Here is a 9774-nt window from a genome sequence, read left to right as displayed (position 1 = left end):
TGGACACGACTGAGCGACTATCACTCACTCGTAACTTTTCTCCTTAGATGATTGTAACTAGCCTCCACCCTCTGGTTTTGTTTTGCTTTGTATATTCTCTTTATGAACCTCACACATGCCCTTCACTTTATAATTTTCAAAAAAAAGTCACATCTGCTATGTCAGTCCTCAGGGGCCAGTGATGACCACTAATGCATTGTGAAGATGAGGAAACTGAGGCCCAGGAAGGGCTGTGATTTGGCCCGAAGTCACCCTGCAAGTAGGAGGCAGAGTGGGCTTCACCACTTGCTTTTAGATCCCTCTGGTCTAGGGGTGCCCTCGGGGACATGGGGTGCCTGCACCAGAGCTTTAGACGTCCCAGGGCTGAAAGCAAAAGGCACTGGTGTGGACTCCTCTGGACCCAGTCAATCACTCGCTTGCTCTGAAGCTCTCTGCCTCAGTCTCCCCACCTGCAGAAGCACAAGCCTGGCCTTCTCCCTCTCCGCCCCTCATCCTAAGGTGGATAGAGGGCCCCCTCCTGGCGTATAAGTCCAGGCCTGAGCCACCTTCTAGTCTCTGTCCTTTGTCTCAGGCCTGGCTTTAGAGCCATTCTCCACCTGCTCCTCTTCTGGTGCCCAATCACTCCCCCAGGGCTCCAGCTCCTTTGTGGATGTGCTCAGACAGTGCACTGACTGGACAGAAAGGTGGGGTGGGGAGTGACCCAGCACTGGCCCGGGCTCCAGGAGCCTTGGGCTGTGGCTCCCCCGTCCTGGTTCATGGGGTGACCCAGAGCTGCTAAGCAGTTCCCTTCTCTGGGCCCAGTTGCCTCCTCTGTAACACAGAGGATGAGAGACGCACCTCCACAGTCCTGCAGAGTGAGCACTAGCTGAGCACAGAGCTGGATGAACAGAGACTCAAGCCAAATCCAGGCAGCAGCAAGGCTGTACCATGGACACAGAGGCAGGTCTGGGCAGACCACCACCCGGGGCCTGGGAAAGAGCTCTTGCTCGGCACCTGGAGGCTTGCTCCACCGAGCAGCAGGTGACGGTACCACGCCACTTCTCTGGGCCTCGGGTTTCCTACTGTGTGAAGTGGGAAGTCACTGAGAGGGCCCGAAATGGCCAGTTTTTATAAAACAACCACCACAAGAACAACAGTTTCTCTGGCTCTGCTGCTGGCCTGGGGGATGGAGAGCCTAGCCAGGAATAACAGTGGGCTTACGTGGGTTTGAATCTCTGCTCCCCCAAACCTTGCTAAAGGCTGGGTGCTTTTGGTGAACAAGATCCACAGAGAGCAAGTTCCAAGCAGGGAGGGGCAGGGCCATGTGGGAGCCTAGAGCACCTGGCCCCAGGCCAGTTTGGCCCCCAGGGACCTGGGGCTGCCTGCTGGCTCCACCGACTGAGCAATGTGGCCATAGAATAATAAGGGTGGCGTTAATAACAACCACCACTTATGAATCACTCACCTTGTGCCAGGAATGTTAAGTGCTTTATTTGAATTAACTCATTTAAACTTCAGGCAGCCCTGTAAGGGAGGTTCTATTATTATCCCCTGGTTTGCCAATGAGGAAACCAAGGCACAGGGAGGTCAAGGCACACACCCAAGGTGAGACAGACAGCAAGGACAGAGCTGGGGTTTCAACCAGGTGACCTGGTGCCAGCATTAACTCTTTAACCACCGTGCTGTGCTGGCTCCCAGGAGAATGGTCCAGCATACATGGGACCCTTGATCCCAGCTGATAAGCCTTCCTGCTGCTCCTCTCCCTGTGTGTATGAAGCGCTCCCAGCCCCTGACTGGGACACAACAGAGCGGGGGATACATTAACAATACAAGGTCAGGGACTTCCCTGGTGGTCCAGTTGTTAGCACTCTGCACTTTCACAGCCATGGCCGGAGTTCAATCCCTGGTTAGGGAACTAAGATCTCAGAAGCTGTGTGGCATGCCCCTCCCACCAGCCCCCCAAAAAACAAATAGAATACAAGTTCAGCATCTCAGTGTGACCCCCACAAGAGGCCCCACAGTGTGGTGGAGCCATCTGTCTCCTCTCTACCCCTCTATGTGAAAGTGAAAAGTAAAAGTGAGAATCGCTCTGTCGTGTCTGACTTTTTGCAACCCCATGGACTATACAGTCTATGGAATTCTCCAGGCCAGAATACTGGAGTGGGTAGACTTTCCCTTCTCCAGGGAATCTTCCCAACCCAGGGATCGAACCCAGGTCTCCCACATTGCAGGCAGATTCTTTACCAGCTGAGCCACAAGGGAAACCCAAGAATACTGGAGTGGGTAGCCTATCCCTTCTCCAGGGGATCTTCCCGACCCAGGAATCGAACCAGGGTCTCCTACGTTGCAGGCAGATTCTTTACCAACTGAGCTATGAGGGGCTGCTGAATCAGGCAGTTGCCATGACACATGATACAAAGAGCATACATCATGTGACCCTGCTTGCTGCTGCTGCTGCTGCTGCTAAGTCGCTTCAGTCGTGTCCGACTCTGTATGACCCCATAGACGGAAGCCTACCAGGCTCCTCCGTCCCTGGGATTCTCCAGGCAAGAACACCGGAGTGGGTTGCATTTCCTTCTCCAATGCATGAAAGTGAAAAGTGAAAGTTAAGTCGCTCAGTCGTGTCTGACTCTCCGAGACCCCATGGACTGCAGCCTACCAGGCTCCTCCGTCCATGGAACTTTCCAGGCAAGAGTACTGGAGTGGGGTGCCATTGCCTTCTCCGAAATCAAATAAACCCACACTTAGAACAGGAAGAATGCTCCCAGAGGATGGCCACCATGGCCTCCTCTGGGTGGTAGAGTTTATAGTTTTCTCCTTAGACTTTTCTAAATGTATTACAATCCTTTGTACCATTTCTTCAAAAGGATTTAAAAAAAATTTTATAAAACATCTTAGAGCCAAAGCCAGGTTGGAATCCAGGTCTGCGGGGCTCCAAACCTTTACTTTTTCGACCTTTTCAGTCATATCTCACTGACATGCTGCCAGGAGGGCCTGGGCAGGGCACACCTTCAGGCTGAGGCTGGTGTGCTCCCAGGGAAGCGGCAGCTTCCGCCATCATCAACGCAAGGGTCAGCTGCCCTGCAGACTACCTTCCTTTGAGGGAAGGCAGTAGCTTACACATTCAACCTAAGCAGAATAATATGAGATACACTGAGATTATTTAGGCCATCAGCCCCCTCTGACGCCTTAAATCTCACCACTAACACTTACTGGTAATAAATAATAACAATAATAATTGAAGAAGGGAGTACTGGTGGCTTCTTTTTATCTCTATATACTAATATTTTGACCATGATCATATATTGCTTTACAGAAAGAAACTAATTTTCAAAATTATAAAATTAACAGAATTCCAAGCTTTCATTCTTACCCTGGGACATAAAGAGTTTCTTTCTTTCCACCTGCCATGTAAAGGCTCTGTGCTAAATGCTATACACACTATGTGTGTGTTAGTCGCTCAGTCATGTCCGACTCTTTGCAATCCCATGGACTGTAGCCTGCCAGGCCCCTCTGTCTGTGGAATTCTCCAGGCCAGAATACTGGAGTGGGTTGCCATTCGCTTCTCCAGGGGATCTTCCTGACACGGGGATGGAACCCAAGTCTCCCACACTGCAGGCAGATTCTTTACCATCTGAGCCACCAGGGAAGCCCACACACTATGGTCTTCATGATATCCTTGCAAGAAAGATGTCTCTATTTTGGAGTTGAGAAGCTAAGACTCTGAAAAGCAATAAGGCTAAGTGACTCACCCAAGGTTATACAGCCGGGAGGTCACCAGCCTAGATTCAAACTCAGGCCTGTCTGCTTCCCAAAGCAGGGGCTCTGTTCCTCTTTGCTTTCATATCACATCACCCATCACTGCTTTTTGAGAAGTCCTTGCCCCTCCTCCCTGACTTCCCTTCCAACCTGTGAATCCATCTCCCCCACCTCCAAGCCCCAGCCGATCACCATGAGAGGAACTGGTTAGCAACCTTTTACTAGGATCCTGCAAAATATTTGGGTCCAGCTGCCCACATTCATGCTGTAATTAGAAACAGAGGTCCATGGCTCAATGATGCCTGCCCCGGACCCAGGGCTAGCATCACATTCTCCAGTGCCTGCCAGGAATGCCCACCATGTAATTTCTGCCCTGTTGATGAAAGTTGTTCTTTGTCCTTCCCAAATCACACAAAAACCCCTTCCAAGGGGGCAAGGGTCCAGAGTTCGAGGCCAGCCTCCTGCAAATGGGAGGGATGGGCATCTGGGAAGGAGGCAGGGCTGGCAGCCCAGGACTGGGCTCGGCCCCTGGAACGGAGTGCATGGGCACAGAGCTGGCGCCCACACCTTTCCTCAGCTGGAAGCAGAGAAGACGGGGTCGGGGGGCCGAGGCCACACACCCTTCAAGACCGGGTGGGGCCTAGCTCTCCTGACCCCGGGACAGGCCCTCCGTCCCACCCCGCCTTGCGGGCAGGACTGGTGGGGATGGAGTCTTGAAGCCAGCTCTGCCACTCCCCTGCCCTGGGACCAAGAACAAACCTTTACCATCTGGGCCTTGGCTTGCTCATCTGATAAATGAGCACAAGGTGCCCACCTCCCCATGGGTCTGTGAGGACTGACTGAGAGTGTGTACCTCACAGATACAGCCCAGACCTGGTACCTAACACATCCATTTCCAGAGAAGGGGAACTTATATTTCATATGCTGAAGAACAGTGTGATTATTTTACAAAGAGAATGCATTCTGGGAGATTGTTGTTGTTCAGTAGCCAAGTCATGCCTGACTGCAATCCCATGGACTGCAACACGCCAGGCTTCCCTGTCCTTCACTACCTTCTGAAGTTTGCTCAAATTCATGTCCATTGAGTCGATGATGCCATCCCACGATCTCACTTTCTGCCCCTTCTCTCACCCTCAATATTTGTATAATTTTAAAACACTGAAAGTTTATCCTTTAATATCCCAGAGTGAGTCTGCAGCAGACCAACTCCTGGACCCCAGGCCTGGCTCTCTACACTCCCCCAGACCTCCCACCACAGGCTGACCCCTGGGAAAATGCCTCCCAGGGTCCCCCACCCTGGGCCAGTGCTGTCCCTGGCAAAGGGCTGGGGGCCACTTTTCCAGCAATGAGCCCAGCTCCACTGAGTGGGACGTAGTGGCAACAGCTGATAAGCTGGCCTGTTTAGTTCCGTCTACAGCTGGCCTGGGGGAAGGCCCAGGCAGCAGACATTTGGCTGCGCCCTCTTCCCCTTCCTGGGCCAGCTTGGTGCCCCTGGGACTGGGACAGCCCTTGTCAGGGGGTCCTGCAGTCACCATCCGCAGGCCCCCGGCTGGAATGAGCTGGGCATGGGGGAGGGGTGAGCACAGGCATGCGTGGTTGTTGGTTTAGATTATTTTATCTTTTGGTATAGGTATTACATTCCCACAGTTCAAAAGCTCCATAGGATTTCTAACCCTTTTCTCCAGCACCCCCTCCCCCAATGCTTTCCCCAAAAGACAACCGTTGTATATAAGCAAATATATGCATGTTCATCTCTGCCACACTGCCCCTTACATCCTCCCCGAGCACCCACCTGGGGGCCACAACCTCACTGCCTTCCAGCTCTGCCCACATGCGTTTGTCTGCTTGTGCACTCCCCTCTCCCGCACCTCTCCTTCACTCAGCTCATCCTCTCTCATCCTCCAGGTCTCAGCTTAAATGCCCTTCTCCTTTCGGAAGCCCTCCCTGATCCCAAGCTTCACTCACCCCCAACTCAGTGCTTCCATGACCCCCAAACTTTTCTGCTGGACAGCCTGGGATGGCCTCTTAATTATCTGTATCCCCACTAGATGGTAGGGTGGCCCACCAATCCAGCTCACCACGGACTTTCCCTGTTTGGGCACTGATAAACCCACATCCTAGGAAAGGGCTCTAGCAAAAAGGACAGCTGATCACCCTAGTAGATGCTGGGTTCCGTGAGGGCCTGGAAAAGCTCTGCCTTATTCACCCCATCTTCCCAGCACCCAGAGGCTCCATAAGTATTTGTGGCATTATAAAAACAATAGCCCACTATGTAGCAACTACTCTGTGCCAGGCACTGTTCTGAGCGCCTTATACATATAAACTCATTTACTCTCATAACCACCCAAGGAAGCCAACAAAGGTTCCAGGAGGTTAAGACACTTGCCCCAGGTCACAGGGCAAGTGAGGGGCAGAGCCAGGGATTCGAGGTCACTCTGGGTACGCTGCTATTCCTGGGTCTCTGAGCCTGACAGGTACAGGCTCCCGCAGAGGGGGAGCTTGCAGGAAGAAACCCCCCCAGCTCCCCAGTCCCGTGGTGGACAGCACTGCCGGGGACACAAGCTCGCGGGACCTGAGGAGAGGCCTCACTTTAGCCTTGCACTGCGGGAGCAGGGTCCTCCTGGGACCAACACGCCTGGCACCCCAGAGCTTTGCTGCAAAGTTGAGAATTCTCTCTGCTGCAGAAGAGGGGAAGGCTTGGAAAGAGAAAATTAGGGGAGCGATAATCATTGTTCCCATTTTGCAGGGGAGCTTACAGAGGGTTCATAACCTGGCTTCTGAAGGTCTAGGAGCTCTGCACAGCTGCCTCTTCAACAAAGGACCCCCTTTTGCTTAAAAAAAAAAAAAGAAAAGAAAATGCCTTTCCCACACACACAGCCTTTTCTCCACATGGAGTCCTGGGGCCTCAGCCTGGCCCGGTGCCCTCCTCAGTCTAGCTATGTATCTTTGGGCAGGTTCCTAGGCCTTGCTGAGTCTCTTTCCTTCTCTGTAAAGTGAGACTAATAGTAGTACCTTCTTCAGAGAATTGTTCGTGGATTAAATGAATTAATACATACGGAGTACTTATGATAGTCATATGATGTGAAAGTCGCTCAGTCGTGTCTGACCCTTTGTGACCCCATGGACTCTACAGTCCATGGGATTCTCCAGGCCAGAATACTGGAGTGGGTAGCCTTTCCCTTCTCCAGGGGATCTTCCCAACCTAGGGATCGAACTCAGGTCCCCCATATTGCAGGCGGATAACTGAGCCATAAGGGAAGCCCAAGAATAGTCATAGGGACAGAGTCTATACGGGCTTCCCAGGTGGCACTAGTGGTAAAGAATTAGCCTGCAAATGCGAGAGACATAATAGACATGGGTTCAATTCCTGGGCCAGGAAGATCCCCTGGAGGAGGAAATGGCAACCCGCTCCAGTAGGTGGGAGAATCCCATGCCGGGAGAATCCCATGGACAGAGTAACCTGGTGGGCTACAGTCCAGAGGGTCGCAAAGAGTCAGACACAACTGAAGCAATTTAGCATGCATGCACAGGGTGTATACAGAGTAAATGCTGGTAGACGTTGATTGATGGCATTATTTCAGGCTTATGGTGTCCTATCTTGCTGGAATGCCCTTCCCCACAACTTGGTGAAACAGTCTTCAAGGCTTTCCTGCACCTGTGGCTTCACACATGCCCCTAATGTGTCTGAGATTATGGGGTGCTCTGCACTTTAGAAGCTGTAGCTCCATCTATCATTCGTGGTGAAAGGACAAGGAGAACACAATCAACCCTTAACCTACTCAATTATAATAAAATGGGCATTGGGAACACAATGACAATGATTGTGGAGATCTGGCTAAGTGGCTTCTGTCAGGAGGTTGGGGTGGGGGGCACCTGAGCAGAGTCCAGAACAGTGTGTGATGATGAGAAGCATGGGATCAAGGGTTTGACTCGGTTTGGATCCCAGCTCCTGTGTAAACTTCCTGGGTGACTCTGGGCTCAAAGTCACCTGTTCCTCATCTGGAACATGGGGGAACAAGCACCATCCTCAGAATGCTGTTAGGAAGACACATTTCATGATTCAAACAAAGGCCCTTGAAACAACAGCTGTGAAACCTCATGCAGGGTACTAGCCAGCTAAGCATCATTGTCCTCATCTAAGATCTGCAGATAAGGAAATGGACTCAATAAACCTAGCTCACATCATGCTTTAGAGCAAAGTACCTCACCTGAAGCCTGGACAGTGGTAGGGGTTACAGACATGATACTTCCCTCTTCCCTGAGGAGAGCAACAAAAGTCAGTAGACCTGGGCCTTGGGTCACTCCTTAGTTGCTTTAGGCAAGTCACTCAATTTAACTGGGCTAGAAAAAGGAAGGAAGGAGAAGGAAAGAAATAAGTGAAGGATAGGAAAGAAGGGAGGGAGGGAAGGGAGAGAGAAAAAAAAGAAGGAAATGAAAGATGAAAAAGAAAGCAACATTACCACCCCTAGCCAACCACTGTGGGCTAGTGCAGGCTGAGCAGACCAAGAAAGAGAGTGCCAGATGGCTGGGTGGGCAAACAGTTAGTGGTCATCCACTCTGTGTATGCTTACCAGAGCTTCCCCAGGTGAAAATCCAATTCCATGTCCTCCCCTGGATCTTCCCAGCCTGCAAACCAGGGATAACAGTTCAAACTTTACTTGATAGAAATTTGCCACATTAAAATACAGGGGGAAAGAAAAACAAAGTTGGAGGCCTCATACATCTTGCTTTCAAAACATATTACAGAGTTACAGCAACCAAAACAGTATGGTAATGGCATACAGACAGATGTTTACACCAATAGAACAGAATAGAGAGCCCAGAAATAAACCCTTGTGTATGGTCAGATGATCTTCAACAAAGATGCCAAGACTACACAATGGGGAAAGGATAGTCTTTCCAACAGCTGGTGTTGGGGAAACTGGGTATCTACATGCAAAAGAATGAATTTAGATTCTTATCTAACACTATATACAAAAATCAACTCAAGATGGGTAAGACCTGAAACTATAAAACTACTCATAGAAAACTGGGAAGGAACTTTAAAACATTGGAGTTGGCAATAATTTCTCAGATATGACACTAAAAGCACAGGTAACCTAAGCAAAAAACACATGTGGGAAGACACCAAACCTTAACATTTTCACACAGCAAAGAAAACAGAGTGAAAAGGCAACACACAGAATGGCAGGAAGTATTTGCAAATCATATATATAATAAGGGGTTAGTATCCATAACAAACCAATAGCAAATAAATACATAAACAACCCAATGAAAAAATGGAAAAAGGACTTGAATAGACTCTTCTCCAAAGAAGATATATAGATGGTCAACGAGCATATGAAAAGATGCTCAATATCACAACCATCAGAGAAATGCAAATCAAAACACAACAAAATATCATCTCAGATCCATTAGGATGGTCACTATCAAAAAAAAAACAGAAAATAACAAGTGCTGACAAAGATGTGGAGAAATTGGAACTGTTGGTGGAATGTAAAATGATATAGCTGCTGTGGGAAATAGTATGATCTTTCCTCAAAAAAGTTAAAAATAGAATTAGCATGTACATGCGTGTGTACTCAGTCAATTTAGTCATGTCCAACTCTTTGCATCCCTATGGACCATAGCCTGCCAGGCTCCCCTCTCCATGGGATTCTCCAGGCAAGAATACTGGAGTGGATGATCCAGCAATTCTACTTCTTGGTATATGCCTTAGTCTACTTGGGTTGCTATAACAAAATGTCATAGACTGGGTGGCTCGTAGTTGTTCCTCATAGAAAATTGTTCCTCATAGTGCTGGAGGCTGGGGATCAAAGATCAAGCTATCAGCATGGTCAGGTTCTGGTGAGAGCCCTCTTCTGGGTTGCAGAGTGCTGATTTCTCACTGTGTCCTCACACAGCAGCAAGCTAGGGACCTCTCTGGCCTCTTCTTATAAGGATAAGGGCACTAATCCTATTCGTGAGGGCTCCACCCTCATGGCCTAATTACCACCCAAAGGCTCCATCTCCAAACACCATCACATTAGGATTAGA

This window comes from Bos indicus, chromosome 10 (genome assembly GCF_029378745.1).
Source record: "Bos indicus isolate NIAB-ARS_2022 breed Sahiwal x Tharparkar chromosome 10, NIAB-ARS_B.indTharparkar_mat_pri_1.0, whole genome shotgun sequence".
In the NCBI taxonomy this organism is placed as follows: Eukaryota; Metazoa; Chordata; class Mammalia; order Artiodactyla; family Bovidae; genus Bos; species Bos indicus.
The sequence above is the reverse complement of the archived record's forward strand: the minus strand, read 5'-3'. Positions refer to the sequence as shown.